Below are 20,087 nucleotides of genomic sequence, written 5' to 3'. Positions count from 1 at the left end.
TGTGCAATTCTGTTCCCAATGGAGAAGTTATTCTCCTGGTTTATAAAGAAGCAAGTAGGAAAATATTTTAATCCAATATGTTTGTGTTTCTACAAGATTCCCTGTGAAGTACTCAGGACTGTGACAGTCCTAATTGTTTTTTCAGATAGTTAATAGCTTCCTAGACCTTTCAAATACTATGGAAATGCCATTTTAGTGAGAAAAAAGTATTATGAGGATGCTTTTGGTGGCAAGCAGTAAAGTGAAGGTGCAGAAAGAGAAGAGTCTGTGGCACATGATCCCATGAGCAGCTGCCTTGGGTTTCGTAGGCAAGGGGCTTGTGCTTTCAAATTTTATGTTGTGCTTGTGTCAAGGGGAGTGGTTTGTACTTCCACACATGTGGCAAAGTAATTAATAAAAAATAATTGTATAAGGCTAAGTGGGCCTGAACTTGGAGAACTAGGAGTGAGAAATTTTCACTAGCCTGTTGCTCCAGAAATGTAAATTAGTGGCTGTATACTAGTATGATCAAGCCTTCAGCTCATCTATTGAAGAATATCTGTGAGAGCCATATACAACAGATATAAACACACAGAAAGTCACTAGTTAAAATTTACTGAAATGAAAAAGAAACTGTCATTGTTATTAATATCAATTTTGTATTTACATTGAATTAATTAATAAATATTTTGGTGGCAAGATGATGGCCAGCCTTTGCATAGCACATTGAATGTCTGCTGCTTGGAAAGGATGCTTTCAAACAGATTTTTAAGCAGCCTTTTCTGGCCTGGTTCAAGGGGGTGTTGTTACTGAGAGGAATGGGATTTGTCAGCTAGGGGTTCTTGTCCTGACATGGTGGGAGCATGCACCATTATATTATTAGAGTAGACCCACAGAGCCCTGGAAAGTGCAAGATACCCCTTTGAACTACAAATCACACAAAAATCTCTGAGTGATGAATTTCAGTAGTCGTTTCCAGCTTAAATTATCCAGGACAAAGTTAGACAAAATTAGCAAAACTCTGAAGTTAATTCGGGACTGGTTTAATGTCAGCTTGGATTAGATTAAGTTTTATAAGGAAGCTGTGTAAAACACAGCATTTTTCACTGATTAAATCAAGGCAAAATGAGTTGAGCAATACATAGAAAAATGTCATCCTAGCACTGCATCTAAATTTCCTCATCCCTCTTGCAATAAATTTTCTATGTGTCTGTGTGAAAGAAACCAAAACCAGAACCATTGTATTTCTCCATGCTTTCGGGTAAAAACAAACAAACAAACAAACAAACCTAAAGGGTGTGTCTTTTACTTCTCTAATTTGTCATTTGGATGGAAAGATGTTTGAGGGGTGGGGAGCAGAAAGCTCCATCACACCAAAGAGTTGGTGTCAGCTAAAAGCACCTGGACAGACTGAGAACAAGGAGTGATACAACATTGCATAAAAGCCAAGGAGAGTGGTGTGTGCATTTTCCACTGCCCAGTACCAATTCCCATGAAAAAAGTGTTTGAGAAGGGGCTGACTTTGTGTCAGGAGAATTTTAACTGTGGCTTGAGGTCTATTTCCTTTCAGATAATTTTATGTATCATGAAGAATAGTGTTTAATCTTGATTTAGCCCCTGAACTTTATATTCCAGTGATGCTGGAAGGGTTAGAGTCCTTTTTTCTATTATAAAGGAGAGGTGTTTGTGTGCCTTGATGTGGGCAGCTGGGAATGTGAGGGAATGGGTGAGACCCACTGCTTTTATAACACTGAAAAAGTAGCAAGTAAAAAAATAAAAAATTTAGAGGCAAATCTTTGTTATTCTGCTTTGTCTTTTCAAACTGAGAACAGAAACAACATAGAGAAAACTGTTGCTTTTCCTTTACAAGCAGGTTAATTAACAAGGATATTTAAACAAAGAGAATAGAAATCAGGTATTGTGGCAACTGGTGGTTTTGCAAAGGTTTGTAATTAAAGTATGAAACAAAACATTCATCTTTGTTAAATATAGCCTCACATTTTTCAGTTCCAGGCTAAATTTAAATATACATCACATTTTGGTGAAGTTTAACATGGTCTTCTTTTTATTGATTTACTATGGATTCTTTTATCCTAAAAAGATACAAAAACATGGAAAAAAATTCTTTAGGCAACGTTGTGTAGCTTCTTGCTTAGCAATGACCCTCATTTGTTTTCTATGAGTTCAAAGGTTGATTCTCCTCAGCCCAGATGAAACTACCCATATATTATTCCCATGTTAATTATGTACAGAAAAGGAAACTTCCTTAATCTGCCTGCCACAATAGGGCTTTCTGAAGGTTTACTTTGAGAAAAAGCTCATATCCTTTCATTCATCCATGAGGTTTATGCTCCTTCATGACATGTTGATCTAACCACTTCAGCTGGGACAGCTGACATCCACAGCTGAAAGCTGTGGTCTGTTTTTTTTTTCTGTTCTGAGGCAGTAAGTAAAAATTACATGAAGGAGTGGTAATGTGGTTAAGTTAAGAAAAGTAGCACTGGGGGAGGCTGCTTGCTTCTTTGAAATGTTCCTCTAAGCACAGGCTGAAAATGGGAACTGGTTTCTGCAGCATGGAAGGGGAAAAATGATCAGGGATAGACAGCAATGAACATTCTCAGTACGTGTGTCTTTGTCCTAATACCTCTGAAACAGCAAAATTGGGTTAGGTATTTGAATTTGGTACAGGGAAATTGAGTTGTCATATTCAGATTATACTTCTTTATAAATATTTATATATTCCACATCATACAAATAGGGTAGGAATGAAAAATGAAATAGGAAGATAGGTTTTTGTATAAAAAGCCAACCAGAGATTTTTAATTTTATTATTTTAAAAAGTACTGTTTTCCAGGGGCCAACCTCCTAAGCAGCTATATATATGTATGTATATGTATTTGTTTAGGATATGTGTATGTACCCACATTACACCTCCCCAACTTCCACCTTTTAACCACAGTTTTAAATTTAAAAAAGGTATTCCTTTTGTTTTAAAGGCTATGAACGGCAAATGCAATTTCTGAAGTTAGTAATGATTTGTGAAGCTGCCTTTGCCCTTACAGCACCACTTTGGTGGTATATCCGAACATAAGAAAAAGACTGTTGCCCCTTTCTTTTTACAGACATAAACGACTTCACATTCAGCATTTTTGTAACATTTTTAACCCTGAAACTACAACATTTTCTAGGGATGGCTTTATGTAAGGTTCAGTGGGCATTTCCCAGTAACCATGCCAATGATTTCTTCCATTGTGCCATCTCGTAACAGCGTGTTTCCTAGGCAGTAGCAGTAGCCCACAGCTCTGCTGGTGAATTTGAAAGCTGTACTGAGCTGGATAGTCATCAGAGGACTGCTCTCTTAATTAAACCACTCTTTGAGCTATGTTCTGAGGGATATGTGTAAAACTTGACGAAGAGAGGTAGAAAGGTGTTAATAGGAGCCACTGATGTTCATCAGGCACATAACCAGACATCAGTATCAGCTATCTTGTTTTGATTGCATTCTACTCCTTCTTAAAATCAAGAGCTGTGTTTTTTAAAATTACAGAGTCTGATAGCACTATTAACAGGATTTGCCACATCTGCATCCAAGGGGTGAAACCTCAGATTCTCCTTCCCATCTAGAGAATGGGGGTGTATTTCTACAAAGCATAGCTTACATCTTCGTCCTGCTTTCACATTCTGTGGCTTGATGACTTGAATTCCTGAAGTTACTAAATTTACTTTTGCCCTTGCTGTGCAAAAGTGAAGAAAGTACCCGTCTTTCCTGCTAATTTCTTCATAGTGCTGCCACATCACCACTGAAACAGTTATTAAGGTTGTCAGAGGAAATCTTATTCTGGTATTGCTCATGCAGGCATGATATCTCAGAATTCCCCTGCAATACCTGTGTTAGGTAAATTGTTGCAGAATGAAATGAGTTAGAATCAAAAGGGATTTTGCTGTTTTGATAGAGACACTTTTATGAGTTAGTAACTTCAGATTTAGATCTGCTGCAAAAGTAAATTGATGTCTGTTGATTTACAGCGGCTCTAAAGACTTTCAGTAAGAGGAAGCACAAATAAATTCAATTAAAGTTTCTATAAATGAATTTAATGCCATAGTTTGCATGAAAGTTTGTTGCAAATTTAAATCCTAATTGTATAATTTATGAACAGCAGGAAGAGAATGTTTTCAAATTTAAAATGAAACAGACTAAATATATCTATATAAATTTAATACGCAGCAGAAAAGCACTGCATGGTATCATTATTAATATAAATATATTTTCATTTTGAAATCATATTATCAAAGGTATGCATTTCTTTTATAGCATTACTAAGTTAAAGATACGTGTGGGAACTGCACGTTTCATTAACCCCTGTATGAACACTCTGCGTTTTAGGAATAGAGATATTGAAATATCAGCCTGCAGGAAAGAAGACTAGCCTGCCAGAGCAGGGAGCTTTTTCCAAGAACTCCGGGAAAACAAGAGGGTATATCACCTTTGGGAAAAGGGGCAGGCAACTCATGAAATGTTTAAGGAGGTCATTAGGTCATGCAGAAAGAAAATTAAAGGCAAAATCTCAGTTAGAACTGAATCTGACCACTTCAGTAAAGGATAACAAAAAGTGTTTTTATAAATACATCAATAACAAAAAGGAAGTGCAATGAAAACCTCCATTCTTTATTGGACATGGGGGGAATATAGTCACCAAAGATAAGGAAAAGGCTGAGGTACTTAATGCCTTCTTTGCCTCACTCTTCTACAGTAAGACTGGTTATCTCAGGGCAACTGGCCTCCTGAGCTGGTAGACAGGGATGAGGAGCAGAATGGATCCCCTGAAATCCAGGAGGAGGTAGTCAGTGACCTGCTGTGCACTTAGATGCTCACAAGTCTGTGGGATCAGCTGGGATTCATCCTAGGGTGATGAGAGATCCAGTGGAAGAGCTCGCTGAGCTGCTCTCCATCATTTTCCGTCAGTCCTGGCTAAATGGGGAGGTCCTGGATGACTGAAAGTTGGCCAGTGTGGCACCCATCCACAAGAAGGGCAGGAAGGAGTTTTCAAATTTCCACAGACATTTTCCAAGCTGAATTGTGGCCAGGACGAAACATTATTATGGCTAAAGTCCACTCTCTTGTAGCCCTATAAACAGTGTGGTAGAGTGGACCTCACCCACAAAGTTTGTTGTGATGGTGCTTTTATATTAAACCTGGTTTTATTGATACTTTTTCCAGTGAGTTTTTTAAGTGATCTTAAAATACTCATTCATGAATCAGCAGCCTGAAAGGAGGTTGTAGCCAAGTGGGATTGGCTTCTTCTACCAGGAAGCTAGGGATAGGACAAGAGGGCATAGCCTTAAACTGTGTCAGGGAAGGTTTAGGTTGGCTGTTAGGAAGAAATTCTTCACGGAAAGGGTGATTAGGCGTTGGAATGGGGTGCCCAGGGAGGGGATGAAGTCACTGTTCCCAGAGGTGTTTGAGAAAAGACTGCACTCAGGGCCATGGACCAGTTGACATGGTGGTGTTCTGTCATAGGTTGGACTTGATGATCACAGAGGTCTCTCCCAGCCTAACTGAGTCTGTGTGTATTTTGCAGGAAAGTGCTGGGTGCCAGACATAACTATAGAGGGAACTGCCTGACTCACAGTCCTGTGCCCTAATCACATGTGAGGTTGCAGCTTAATTAATCAACAGTTTGGGAAGCACTTTTGTAAAGGAATGGGTAAAAAATAATACATTTAATCATCCACAGAAAGAGAACCACAAGAAGACATAGGGAGGGCATACCATGTGAGCTACAGAAATGGCACATCTTCCCTGCAAGTGGCTGGTTAGAGATTTATTCTCTGCAGGGGGTGTGCCAATTTTGATGGGGTATTTAGGGAGACTGGAAGGATTTCCACCTAATGGTTATTAAATTATCCAGATTAGCCCTAAGTGGAAACACATAAATGAACTTTGCTATAACACATAACAGTCATGTTTCTAGGCTACTTTTATGTCGCAGTATTGAACACTATGGAATTAAATATGTTTTAGAAGCACAAGAAATAAATTTTGTCACTGCTTCAAGGTTGCATCACCTTAGTGAGCTAAATGAGCTGTCATAATCATGGGAGTGACAGAAGGGAATCTTGCAATATGAAGGATCTGGGAATTACTGGCTCAGGAGATTACAAAGAACACATTGGATTTTTTTTCTTAACAGCAAGCATGTTGAGCATGAACTTTTCCCTCTGTGATACTGGCATAAGGAATTTTGTTTCATAGTTGAAAGATATATCAGAGTTTAAGGACATGGAAATTTCCCATTAAACTTTGTCATTGTACATTGTTCATGGAAAAATCAGGATTCCCAGGGTTATTGTGCCAATTTTGTTAGTGTAAATTGCTAGCCTTCTCAACTCAACAGAAAAAAGTTGCAACTACTCCAAAGGCATTTCTGCTAGAGGAAAAAAAATAGCGTGTAGCCATTATTTATTTGTTTCATTTGTTGTTTTTTTTATTCACATGTTTTTTATCTGTGGCCTCAATGGGCTACAATCTATGATATGCAATCCTGTTAAAACAAAACAAAGTCCCACCAGGGCTGAAATAGATACATTTTCTCCAGATTAATTTAATAGATGAATGTTTCACACAATAAGGGAGCCAAGACTGCAGATGACTCGTTTTTGGTTTGGAACTTCAGGGAACAGATGGGAAAGTGGCAGCATTAATCTGCCTTAATGGATCCACAGGACCACATTTATTATTTGGCTTCAGTTCACAATTTGTCTTCTTTTTTTTTTTTTTTTTTTTTTTGAATCACTTCAGAGTCTTTTCAAAATCTTTTCCCTTCATTTTTCCACTGCACTTTTCCCCCACTTTTGATCCTATCTTTTTTGTTGTGATTACAGGTTTCAAAAGCGTGGACAGTGTCTAGCTCTTTTTCCAATGTGAGTACTATATGGGGGCATGCTGAAGGGAATAGACAGGAATGTGCCCCCTTGGCCTCTGCTCCAGGAAGTGTATTGGGGAGTACGAGGAGAAGAGCCTGCAGAGAATGGCTCAGCTCATGTGGTCTTCCTAACCAGCATCTCCTATTGCTGCTGTTGGGGACAGAGGATTGAGCTAGATGGACCACAGAACTGACCTTCTGACCTTACAGGGAGTTTCTGGTGGTCCTCAGTTCACAGAATGAGTTTTTATTAACTCTTACTTACTTATTATTTAAATTACTCTTAGTATTTACTCTTGTCTGCTATCCATCCACATGGTGCAGAGTAAGGCTTGGCTTACATTTAAACACAGCATCAAAAATCTCTGGACTGCTACTAAGAGTGCTGTCTTTTTGTATATGTCTTCTGTATGTTATGTGCAGCATAGCTTTCTTCTATTTCTTGCAAACAGCAGTTTCATTATTCCTCTCTGGTTGTTTTGCCCTCTGACATTTCATTCTTTCCTACCTTCTACATAACTGGAAAGCAAACCACAAAAATTAGGTGAAACTTTGAAAGAAAGAGAGAAACTCATAATTCATTAAATATTGTTCAGAATTACTCAAATAAGGGCAAAGAAGCACATAAAAATACAGGTACAGGTAAATTGGCAGGTTTTTGTCCTCCTCAAAGTCTTATCATTTGATGAATGAGATAATACAGGTCTTTTAGTATACAAAAACACATTTCTTGTATAATCATGGTAAGCATGCATGTCTCAGCAAAGATTTAATGACAAAGATATGTGGATAAAGCTGAATTACAGCAAACAGAATTTTATTTAGTCATCCAAGTCTTTACTCAGCAACCAAACTGCCATGTCAAATCTGGCATTTGCTTGCATAAAAGAGATAAATAAAATGCTGAATAAACCTCATTTTCCTGGGAAATTACTGGTATTGCAACAAACAAAAAGTCTTTCACATGCAGAATGCAAGGCCACGCGCTTTCCTGGGTGATCCATTGTATCTAGTGCCCAAAGTGTGTCTCACTCTTTCTCAAAACAAGAGCTATAAATAGGCAGGCACTTTGTGCCATCTCAATACTGAAATTGAGTATTACACATTCCAGCAACTTCAGTTTTTCAGCTGGTTATTTTTATTTTCCTTTGTTGTGACTGAGCAAGTGAGCCCAGCCTACTGAAATGCGACCCACTCCTTGAAAAAAAATCTAGGAATAACCTGAAAGGCCAGGAAAGGGCTCTACCTAGAAATATCCTTGAAACAAAGAGGAGAGAATGCAGAAAAGTAAATGAGAAGGCTGATCTGAAAACAGGGAGTATTTTGTTTGAAAACAGCAATGAACTTTTGTCTGAAAACCCCTGACTTTACTGGTGTTATTACAAATCCCAGTCCCGAGTGAGGAACATCAGGACGGTTGAAGGGTTTTTTGTGGCAAGTTAGAAGGCTGACTGAAAAATGTTACTTCTTTTTTTATTTTTAATTTTTATTTTAATATGGCCCTCCATTGTTCCTATACCCTGGGATCTGGCACTCAGAAAGCCAGTCATTTCCTCTGAGCACTTTTAGAAAACACCAGGAATGATATGGAACAATAATGTTCCTTAAAAAGAGTTTCAGTTCATGGGAGAATTACTGCAGTATGAAGACTTGTTTATAACACATTACAGTGACTTCCTCACCCTATTATCATTAGCAGTACAACCCTAAAACTTGCAATCACCATCCTGCTAGTGAAAAATTCTTAAATCTGCATTCATGTCAGCAGTGGTTTCCTGGATGCCCTATGTGTTAGCAGACCTTGGTGTAATGCCAAGCCTTTAGGGTTCACCTGACTGCTGAAACCTGTGCTGGACCTGAGCTCTGGCATCCATGTGGGCCTTGTGTTACCCATTTAGGCAGCCTGGAATCTGTCTGCTTGGGAATCCCACATCCCTTGATGGCAGTCAATGGCAAGGGGTTGTTCCTCTTCCAGAGACAACCACAGGCAGAGCCATCAGCCTTATCTTAGGCACTTCATTAATGGTAGATGTATAGAAACAGAAAGTCACAAAAGCTGCATCATGCTGGGGCTGTTGAAAATGCAACTGTGAAACTGTGTGTTTTTGGAAACTGAGGGTGCACATGATGTTTTTCTGGTAGATTTACCAGCTGTTTTGCCCAGCCTGGTCTCAGAGTATTCTAGAGGAACACTCAGCAAAGCTGACCTTGAGCTAACAATAAATAGAATGGCTTTATTCTCACTCTTCTGAGGATTTAAAAGTTTAGTGATGAATTATAGAAAACTCCTGTTCCCAGGAAACACTGTCTATGTGGGATCATAACTATTCCATAAACTGGCAGACTGTGATCCTTGTGGTCTCATATTGATGTCACTGCAGTTTTATTCTGGGCTAAACTTCTCTGACCAAAATAGAAGTGCTCCTTATTTATGCCACTGCAAACAGTGTTAGCACAAATGGTTGATCAAAGCAACTGGTCCAGCTTGTAATGGCTGGGTTAGGACGAGCACTAGGAGCTGTGGCTCTGAGGTCTTGCACTGCTCAGGAAAAGGCTCATTTGCACAAATCTTTGTTACCCTGCTGCAGTTTTGGTCCTTCATTAGACCACCCTCTTAGCCCCTTGGCCCTCTGCCATCTCTCCAGTGATTCTTTGAGCCCCATAGACAAGGCTGCAGATTGGTTCTGTCATTTTAGTTCTTAATTTTCACTCTGTGTGTTGCTTTGGTTCTTAATTTTCTCTCAGTGGTGAATTTTGTTCAGTATGATTCTCTTCAGGCGATTAGGAAAAGGCCAGTTTGGGGACCCCCAAAGAACATCAAAGTGTTTACAGCTGGTAGTGAGTATACAGGGAACAATGCAGGACACCGAACATGTGGACTTAAACAGAGGAAAAGGCTTGACCATGACTGCATTTCCTGTGCTGCAGCCTGCACTCTAGTAACGGGTGTCTTTGGGTGCCAACTTTTCATTTATAAACTGATGAAAATGGGTATTTGTGCTTGCAGCAGCTAGAAGGGCAACTATCCAAATGTGGTCTGCTCTGCAACACGCACAGGGCTCTCTCTGCAGTGGTGGCAGCCCTTGGTGCTGCAGATCCTTTGATAATTTGCCCTCTACTAATCAACCTAACTCCTATTCCCACTGTGTGTCTGAGAACCATATCCTCATTTAGATTGCAAGATTATTGCAGCCTATGTGCCAAAAATAAGTTGAAAATTATATTCTTTACCTTAAAGAATATAATCTAAAAAATACTTTCATGATTCTGAATACCTACCAAGATTTTCTTCCTTTGCAATTACTGCACCAGCCAAGAGAGATTGTCTCCATCAAATCACTCAATAAAATGACTTTCTGTCAGAGAAGCCTACTCACCCGACTTTGTGGAGAGGATCAAAGGGATTCCTTACTGCAGATGGTGTGCTGATTCTATTGGAATAAAGTGTACTTATGATACATATGTGCCACTTGAAGTTGCAAGTAATCTGCTAAAGGGCTTTATAGTATTCTGCTTCACTGTGCCACAAAGGTGAAAAGAGGGAGGCATGGTCCCCAAAAGTGGTATATAGTCCCCTGCTTTGATTCTCTTACTGCTGTGAATGGTGAATTTTGTGTTACTGTTTTCTAGTCCAATACTACTAACATAATTTTTAGGAAAGGGTTAGAGAAGTAACAGTTATCATATTTACGAAAAGAAAAACCCCACAAGAGCAAAGCATGCCCTTTCACCTGGACTGTACAACTAGAAAACAGAGAAGGCAGCATAAGAAATGTTCAGCACAAGGACAGGAAAAGCCTGTCCGACTCAATATGCCTGGTATTTTCTTTCTGCCCTTGTTTATCTGAAACTCACTTCCCTTCTTTTTCACTATGCTCCTCTAACTCATGCTGAACTGGTCTTAAATTTCCAGCACTTTTTCCATTAGCACTACGTAAAGTCTTGGCATAAAGTAGTTGTGATGGCAACATTTCCCACTTTCTTCTAAGTTTTGAACTTGGGGAAACTCTAATCTCTTTGCCTGTAGTTTTAAAGGCCAGTGCAGACAGTGAGCACACAGCTTTCGTCTGATAGCTGTGTATGCTTTACAACTTTGCTGAGTTTTAAAATTCTTGTGCCAATTTAGATTAGTCTGAAAACTGCTCTCATAGACTTTTAGATAACCACGGTTGCTGTGGCTATGCTTTTTGACTAGTTTGGCATGGAGATGTCACATCAGTATTTCTTTTCCCACTTAATCATTGACAGGACAAGGGAATATTGGAAGGAATCCATAATTTTCCCTTGTGCATTAGTTTTTAATCAACTGGGAAACATCTGTCATATTGCATGAGGCAGGTAAATTTCTGATAGTTGTGAGGCACGAAGTGAATGTACTCCTTCAGAAGCTGTGCCCATTGATTTACAAAAGTCCCATTCAAACTACACATGCCTCAAAGATTTCAGAATGTTTAAAACTTATACTTCAACTAACCCTGCCATTTGTAATGATCTCTTTTCTTCCTTAGAAATAGCTATACATCATTCTCTTTTGTTCTTTGGGATACAATTTTTATTCTACTCTAGCTCTTAGTCTTTGTTCTGTACCTTTTATCCAGTAATCTTTGATGTGGAGCAATGCTAAGTATCCTCTGAAAACCTAATTAAATTAGAATTCCCTTTATCTATCGTGGCAGTAATATCTTCAAAGAATTCTAGCAAGTTAGTTAAGGTTGAATTCTTTTGCTTCATTATTGTCCAAGTACTTTGAGATGTTATCCTTCTAACAGTGAGCTCTTTTAAATAGCTTTCAATAAATTTTTAAAACAGTCTTCAAAAGTTATTGGATCCCCATTTCATCCTATCTTTCCCATGTGACATTGTTGATGATTGACCTTAAATTATGTATCTTTGTTGTTTTATACAAGGATCCCAATGTAAGATAGTGAACTTCATACAAAAAATAAACTATATGTTCAAAGGTTCTCATTTTCTCATTCTCTTTCTCCTCTTACCTATTAATGCTCATGAACATTGCTTTGATTAAAAGAAATTATACCAACCAATTACATTATATGCCTAACAGAATATATTTTTTCCTCCTTGAATTTGAAGAATGATTGCTAGTGAGAACAGTTTGTTTTGTATTTCCTCTACAAAGAATGGAAACATAATAAAGACTTAAAAAGACTGGTTTAGGATGAGTATTTAACCCCATATTAACCTCCTAATTTTCACTTTTCAAAATTCCAGTCAATATGTGAATTTGATATATAGATGGAACAAGAGCACTTGGATTCATATAATGTCTTAACATTGAGAGCTATGCTATCACTTATGATGGATTAGTTTTAATTTAATTTTAAAAATAATTTCTAGGGTTTGGAGTTTGGGTTTTTTTTTCTGTAATGCTCTGGAAGTCCCAGCTTGCCAACTTGTGTTCCATTTGCATAGCCATAAGCATACCTTAAGCTTACTGGAATAATTTGCAAAGGACCTACTCAACACCTGGCTTTCCTGAGCTGAAGGGCTTTCTAGGCTGATTCCATTCCTGTTGCTGCCAGGTCCCTCCCACTGTGTGACCTTTCAGTTCCTTTTCCATAGCTTCTATACCCACGGTAAGGCCCAGGGCCTCCTCCAGCACTGAGTTAACCAGACACTTTTGCAGCCCTGAAAATCATGGCTAATGAGCCCAACGTAAGCAGCAGCGCCCAAGGAGAGGGAACCCCTCATGAGGATCCCCACTTGAGGGCTTGCAGCAGCCCTGTTCCCTCCTCTGCTGTGCCAAGCTACAGATGGAATGGGTTTGCAGTGGCCTCCATGGCTGGTGACGTCAGTGGTATAACCATTTCTGTTTAAACAGAGGAACTTTAATGGTGCCCTTTTTACATTAACAGTACTGTCTAGGTATTTGCATGAACTAAACAAAAGTTATGAAAAATCAGGGTATATTGAACTGGAACCCCACTTTTTTCTGTTTTGTTTAGGTGGTATATCCTTTCTGGCAGGTTTACAAGCATGTGTTAGACAACTGTTTTACAACAAAAACATTCTGCTACAGTCATAGGTTGATAGAATGGCTATCATTTAAGAGGCCCTTTGTTCTGACTTCTCATATGTTTCCTCATGTGCTTACAGTCTGAGATTCATTTCTCTCTGAAATTGAATTCATATGTTCGGGAGAAAAAAACCCCTATCCCCTCATTCTTGAACTATGAGGTCTTTTTCTTTCCCCCCATGACTGATTTTCATAGTCCTGTAACTGATTCTCATAGTCTGAAATGATAATTTTATAGCTGCAGTGAGCACAGAAGAAGTGAAGCTCAGCCCCAGGAAGCAGGTAACTGCCTGGACTGCCTGTGGAGAGCTGTGCTGAGACACCCATGTCAACTTTGAAAGAGGTGCCCCGAGCACAGAAAGCATCCCTGTTGCTGCTTCACAGAGGGGACTCCCTGCTCTCATCCCTTTTAACACAGACCTCAGACACAGACATTCATTAATAGCAGCCCGCTGAGGCAGTGAAATACTATACCAATAAGAATTGCCTGCAGTCACAAGCTGAAACAGAGCCAGGAGCTCAACCCAGCTTGGAGTTCCAGTCTAGTGCCTTTTACCACTTCCTTCTCTCACATGACTATTTACGTTACTGACCTTTGGAAGAAAACAACAACCCCCAACTAGATATTTATATATGCTCAGATTTGAACACAGGATTCCTGCTTTTGAAAAACCTTTAATACCTCTGCAGTCCAAAGATCTCAGTAAAGCCCAGTGTATCCAAGGGAAAGCACAAACTGAAGTTGAAATTTGAATTCTCCTAACATTTAAAAAGAGATATAACCAGCCTGGTAAATCCTGTTTCACCACATTATTTCCCTTTGGCACAGAATAAAGGAATCTAGGGACAGTTGCTGGGTGGCTTCTAGGAAAAGTGAAGCAGCAAAGTGTTAAGGTAATAACAATGGTTTAGCTCTTACAGGGGTTTCAGGAGCATGGTCTAGATTGCTCTCTGCTGCAGACTTCAAGCTAACCATCCTTGAGAGGAGAGCATTTCCAAAGCTGTGGTCTCAGGTGCCTCAGTTTCAGATAAGCATATGGTGAACCAAGTGTCTATTTACGTTGTGGAAGTAAAAACGCTATCACTTGGTTGTCATCATCCCACAAGTTTATAAAATGTTCCATTTGTTGAATTTATTTGCTTAAAATTGAAATTTTTAACTCACTTTTACTGATCTCAGTGCCCCTCTGGATATCAGAGAGTGTCAAGTGGTTCAACTAGACTCTGTCACCAGGGCAGGTGGCCAGCTCTCTGTGGAGGGAATGCTGTCCCCCTTTGCTGAGCAAATGTTACCTGAGCCCAGTCCTAGATCACCAGCCTCCACCACCAAACACAGGATTTTGGCTTGGAGAGGGCACCACAGATGCAATGAGCAAATGCAGCATAGCAGTGCCTCAGCTTCTAGATAACCTTGGGGTCATTAGAAGTCACTGTAATTCAGAGAAACCCTTATGTCCTCCTAGAAAGTGAAACTGTTGTAAAAGCAGAAGAGTGATATGTGAGTGCTCAAATTAAAAATAAGCAAGGATAAGAACAACTCATCTCTTTAGGTATTCAGCGCTAATTCATCTAGAAGTATCATTTCATCACATCAATAGGATGTGTTGCCCTTTTACAGTGGTATCTAACATAAATTAAACTGGGAAAAAGTCAACTAACTCTAAAATTAGGGGACAGTTTGAGTTACCTGCCTCCAAAAAGCTTTCTAAGGGAATTCCTTACATGTCTGTGTTATCAGTTAGCATGCAACATGAACTGATACAAGAATATATGTAAAATACAAATACTGTACTTTGAGCTTCCTGCATTCTGAAGAATGGTATGGTAGTCTGGGAAGAAAAAGATGTTGTTTTATTGTAAAGAAGTCCTAATGCACCAATGATCTTTGTGTTCAAACACTGACAGCAAAGTCAAAACACAGCTGTGAGGTCTAATTTTAGGGGCCACTAACCTTGATCATGCTCTTTTAATAATCCTCCTATTTGGGAATTCAAAGATTCAAGGAGGGCATAACCTTGAGGGTTTTAACCAGTCCTTGAAACCAGTATTCACAATGTGTCATCTGATTTTAGAAACAATATTATCAGAATGCACTGGTAAATAGTGGCTTGACCATGAGGTCTTTCTCTGGTGTAGGTACAAAATTAGGATGCCCTGGAAGCTGAAATGCCATTTTAAATATAAATAACACAGAGAATGTTTTGGCTGAATGTGCTAGGAGTCTAATATCACACTCCTGTGTCAATCATAATATAGACAATGAAAAGAAATTAAAGTCCTTCAGTTTTTAAATCTTCCACCAAACTACTTCTCATAACAGATTGTCCCTCTGAAGAGGAACTTTGTTAGGGTTTTCTGGTAAATAAATGAGGAATTACTGAAAAGTCCTGAAATGAACCTTATTCTTAAATCTTATTTCTTTTTTTCTGAGCATTCCAGGTTGAATCTTAGCAAACTAAAGCTTTTATACATATTGGAGCCCTGCTGGTTTTGCAAAGCTGAAGAATTTGCTACTTTCAAATGTATTACTCATTTGAAACCTTCTTACATGACAGCTGACTTTCAGTAAGCAGAAAAAGTATGTAAACAGTGACTATTCATGTAATTTTATTCAGTAAGAGAAAACTGTGATTTGTAAAAGGAATGAAATAAAACAAGACTGTGCATCTATTAAAACGTAAAGACTAAGGGAGATTTTAGTCCTGTCCTGCAGCTCAATGGCAGTGTTTGAATGATGCCCTGCACAACCAATCTGAAAGTGCCAGAAGGACAATCCCAGTGTACAGCATTTCTGCAGAAGGGAATAGAACTAAGCTAAACCTGGAAGAGTTAAAACTGTGCCAATCATATACAGTATTCTCTGTTGCTGTTAGGAATCTCTTGCCTGAGCATTATCGGCAGTTTTTAGCTTTGCTTGTGATGGCACAAATGAATAATATTCCAGGATGGCATTAAAGGAAAGTTCCACAGCAAAATATACTCCCTATCATTTTTCTACCTTATGACCACAACTCTGTACAGTCACTCCCACATAACTACTCCGTTGTATTTCAAAATCAGAATGATTCCCTACATTCCTGGTTAGCACATTCAGAGGTTAAACATAAACCAGAAACCAACACTGATTATCATTAAGCATTCCTGTGCCAAATACCTTGCTGAAGCAAAATGATAAAAGTTCAGCACGTAATTCTTGGCAGGTATGGCTGATAATTTTTTTATGCTTCTATTAATATTCTTGGTTTACTATGGTCTCACAGTTACTTTTATTCATCTATATAAGTCCACTTGTTCAGTCTTGTGAGCTATTGTTTCTGATTCAGTACTGTATCACATACCAAAAACAGGCTGCAGGAGTTCACAGCTCATGATTATATACTGTAATGAACTACTGTGGAGCTCAGGTGGTATCATGTGAATTGGCAAAATGTTGCGTGAAATCTAACTCTAAAAGGCAGCTGCAGAAAGTGTGCACCTATTTGCTCACAATTTTTTCACACTTAACCTGAATGTGCACTGTGGGATGGACTGTAGTTTGGTTTTACATCCTATCTAGTCTTGTATTTATTAGCACAGACTGTTCCCATCCAATTGTCAAAGATTTTTTTCACTGATCATGTTCTTCAGTATGTAGGAATGCTTTTTTTCTTGTTACTCTCTCCCAGGGTCTCCAGGCAATCCTGAAAAGGGTGGAAAGAAATGAGCTGTTCAGAGACCCTGGTCTGTGCATCTGCAGTTCATGGAATGGAACAGTCTTTCAATTGATTCATCACTAACACAGTATTTAAACCCTGTCATTATCAGAAAGCACTTGTTCCTGATAGTGCAAATTCATGAGGTTTTCTGAACTTAGTTGAAACTGGCATCAGAAATAAAGCCACAAACCTAAAAAATATTAAAGCATGTGGGAATACTTGAGATACATATGGAATGATATACAATTGATCTTATGTGTTATATCTTGCTGTTACTGGCCTTCTCCATACTCTGATGCATTCATGTAGATTACAGGCTAGATGATGAGAAGGTGTATCAGCCTCTAGAACAGATTTGATTACACTCCTCCAGAACTCAGAAGTGACATACATTACTAGGATCTATCCAAATCCCATTCCTTCTTATATGAAAGTTGATAAAAAGGAAAATAGTGTCAGCACATTAAGTACTTGGCAGTGCAATTAGACTTATTTTTTCTTGTTTGATAAGAACAGTGTTACCATGGATTCATAACACAATGGGTTCTGCTTATGCAATAAAACCCACCACCTTATCCTAGCACTTCAAGTCCAGCAAGTATTGGCAGATATAACTTCCAAGAAAGGCTGCCAGACACAGGCAGAACAAGTCACAGAAAAAAAAAGAATTTCTCTTTTTTTCCTTCAAATGGGAGAATTCAGATAATTGTTCACTGCCTTTGTTTAGTGACACTGGAATAGATTCTGATACAGGCCACTTAAAATAGTAAAAGGTTAAACATTAAAAAAATGCAAGAAAGTGTGAAGTAAATAAAGTTGTGGAATTCTCTTGAATATTCGAAATAGCTTAAAGAATTTCATTAGAATCCCTCAAATCTGATTGTCTGCAAAACATAATCATTCAGATCCTGTTTAAAGATAAACATACTGTGATAAAAATTTGACTAGCTCAGCCTTTTCTGGATTAGGTCAAAAAGACTGCAAAGGTGTGAAAGACTGGAAAAGAAAAATGTTTCCATAGATATATTTTCTTTAAAACACCTTTAAAACCTCTGATTTTCAAGGTCCTTATAAAAATAGCCAGCCAAAAAAAAAAAAAAATTTAACTGTTCCTAGATAGTTCTTTTATAAGCAAGAGCAAATGAATCATGGCATAACAGAGATTTTTCGTCTCACTTTTCCGATCAAAGTAATTCTGGTTTAAGAACTGAGTTGAAGCATTAAAAAGCAAAGATGATCTACCCTCTTCTTCCTAAAATCTTTTTTTCTACTCTTCCAACCTGAGATACTCCCTTTATCTCCCCATAAGATCAAATAAATATTATCAGAATTAGAAATACTTCTTCTCCAAGGATTTTGTGTGGTTCCTCTTCTTGACGATGTTTTCAAATATCCCAATGAAAGTAGAATTTCCTTGCCACAGAGAAATCCCCCAAAACACCACTGGAGAAGTCTACAACTGAGATAAAAACTTCCTTTTAAGGATTTTGGGTTTTTCACTAAACTCTCCTCAAAGTCAACCAAAACAGTTCACTCTGCTCCTAGGAGGCATTTCAGCATTACTTGGAGCTTTTTTGTCAACTGTTTTTCCCTTAGAGGAGGGAACATTCTTGTCTACTTTGCTCTTTCCCACATGTGTTTTGCTGTGAATGTCTGAAGTTCCCATCAATCTTATCAGATTTAGTCATAGAGTTTGAGTAGGTTAGAATTTGTTTGTTGGAAAAATAATCTTAAAAAAATAAATTGTAATCTGAAGTTCTTAGTTGATGTATCCCTGTTGCATATCTAAAGGAATTTTGAGAATAGCAGCACTGATTTTGGAAGATTTTCTGACTACATTCAAAGAGCAAAATGATGGGAAAAACTTTTGGCCAATGGCCAAAGCATTTTACTTTGTTCAGGAATGTATTCTGTCCTTGTCTGCTTGTTCATTGCTTGCTGCAGTGTGAAAAATGAATCTTTAAGCCTTTGGACAATACAAATCAGTGTTTATGGACTGCCAATGTTTATTATTCTTCCTACCAAAATCCATATTCAAAACAACAAGAATGAAGAAATATGTTTTGACCTCTATTTAATGAAACATAAATTTACCTATTTAAATCCTGTTCTCATTTAGCTGAATTTAGCCAGAATAACTTAGTCCATGCATCATGCAATGTGACAAATCAGCTACATGATGCATGAAAAAATCCTGAAGAACTTGATCAAGAAAAAGTGTATTAGCTTAGAAAGTTGTTGATTTTCAAATGCAACTACTGGGACACAAGAGGAGTAGCAGATGTGGCTCTAATACTAATTTTGTCTGAGAGGAGCAGCTATTAGGCAGTCATTAGACACCAGCCTCTTCCTGTGATGCGGACGTGGGTTTTCCATAAAACACCTGTCCGACTACTGCTGGCTGTGGGCCAAAATACCTGTGACAAATACAAGCATCTGTTTATGAGCAGCTGCTAATCCTCTGTCACACAGGATATGAGATGTGAATGGAAGAAATTAATATTGTAATAGAAAATTCCAACATTAGAAGATAGCTTATCAAGCACAGAGTATGTTCCTAAACTCTTACTATTACTACTTAGAAAAACAAATTCAATTATTGCCATAAAGTTCTAGTTATTTTTCTTCAAATAAAACTTGATGTTGATTACATTTTTGGTGATGGAATTAATGATTCCTTTATTTAACTTTTTTTCTTGTTCTGAATGACCTTATTAAGACCATGAAATTTAACCTAGTTAAATCTTGTTCTAATTTAATCTAGTTCAGATCACAAGAGCAGAAATCCATCTGTTCACCTACTTTACATGTGAAACCATTACATAACCTAGTTTTGCATGAAATATTAAGCTTAATATACTTTTCAACATCCCTGGGCTAAAAAGAAAGCTGAGCTTCTAATAAAATCAGAAATTAGTTGATCTGAACATAATGAAGTGTGATGTGCTACATTTTATAGAGGACAGAAGTAGATGTGTCTGGTTTAAGGACATCATGAAAGCATAATGTTTTCCATTTGTAATAGTAACAAATGGTCAATTTCTGCTGTCCTGCTGCTTATAACAACATGGGCAGATGGCTCTCAGTGCAGGAGGGATCAATCAAACAATGTCAAACTCTTGAACAAAAGGATGAATAACCTATATGAATAACCTATAAAATGAGGCCAGTTAAACATAGTGCCTATAATGAAAATATAAATTGATGTAACAATGTTACTATTCTGTACTAAGACATCTGGTATTTAACAGGATCCATATTTTGAACTTAGCTTACCCATCCTATAAAAAAAAAATTAGTATTGACAAGCCTTTGCATCCTTTATTCTTTTCTACTGTAATTAATCTTATTTTGTAATTGTCAGACCATTCTGGAAGAATTGAATCAGGTTGCTCTAGGACCAGAAGTGATTTACATTGCTAACTTACATGAAACGATCTTTGCTGGTTTTAA

Source organism: Corvus kubaryi, unplaced genomic scaffold, assembly GCF_017639235.1.
Source record: "Corvus kubaryi isolate FWS band 111438036 unplaced genomic scaffold, C.kubaryi_AGA036_p1.0 132, whole genome shotgun sequence".
In the NCBI taxonomy this organism is placed as follows: domain Eukaryota; kingdom Metazoa; phylum Chordata; class Aves; order Passeriformes; family Corvidae; genus Corvus; species Corvus kubaryi.
Note: the sequence above shows the minus strand (reverse complement) of the source record.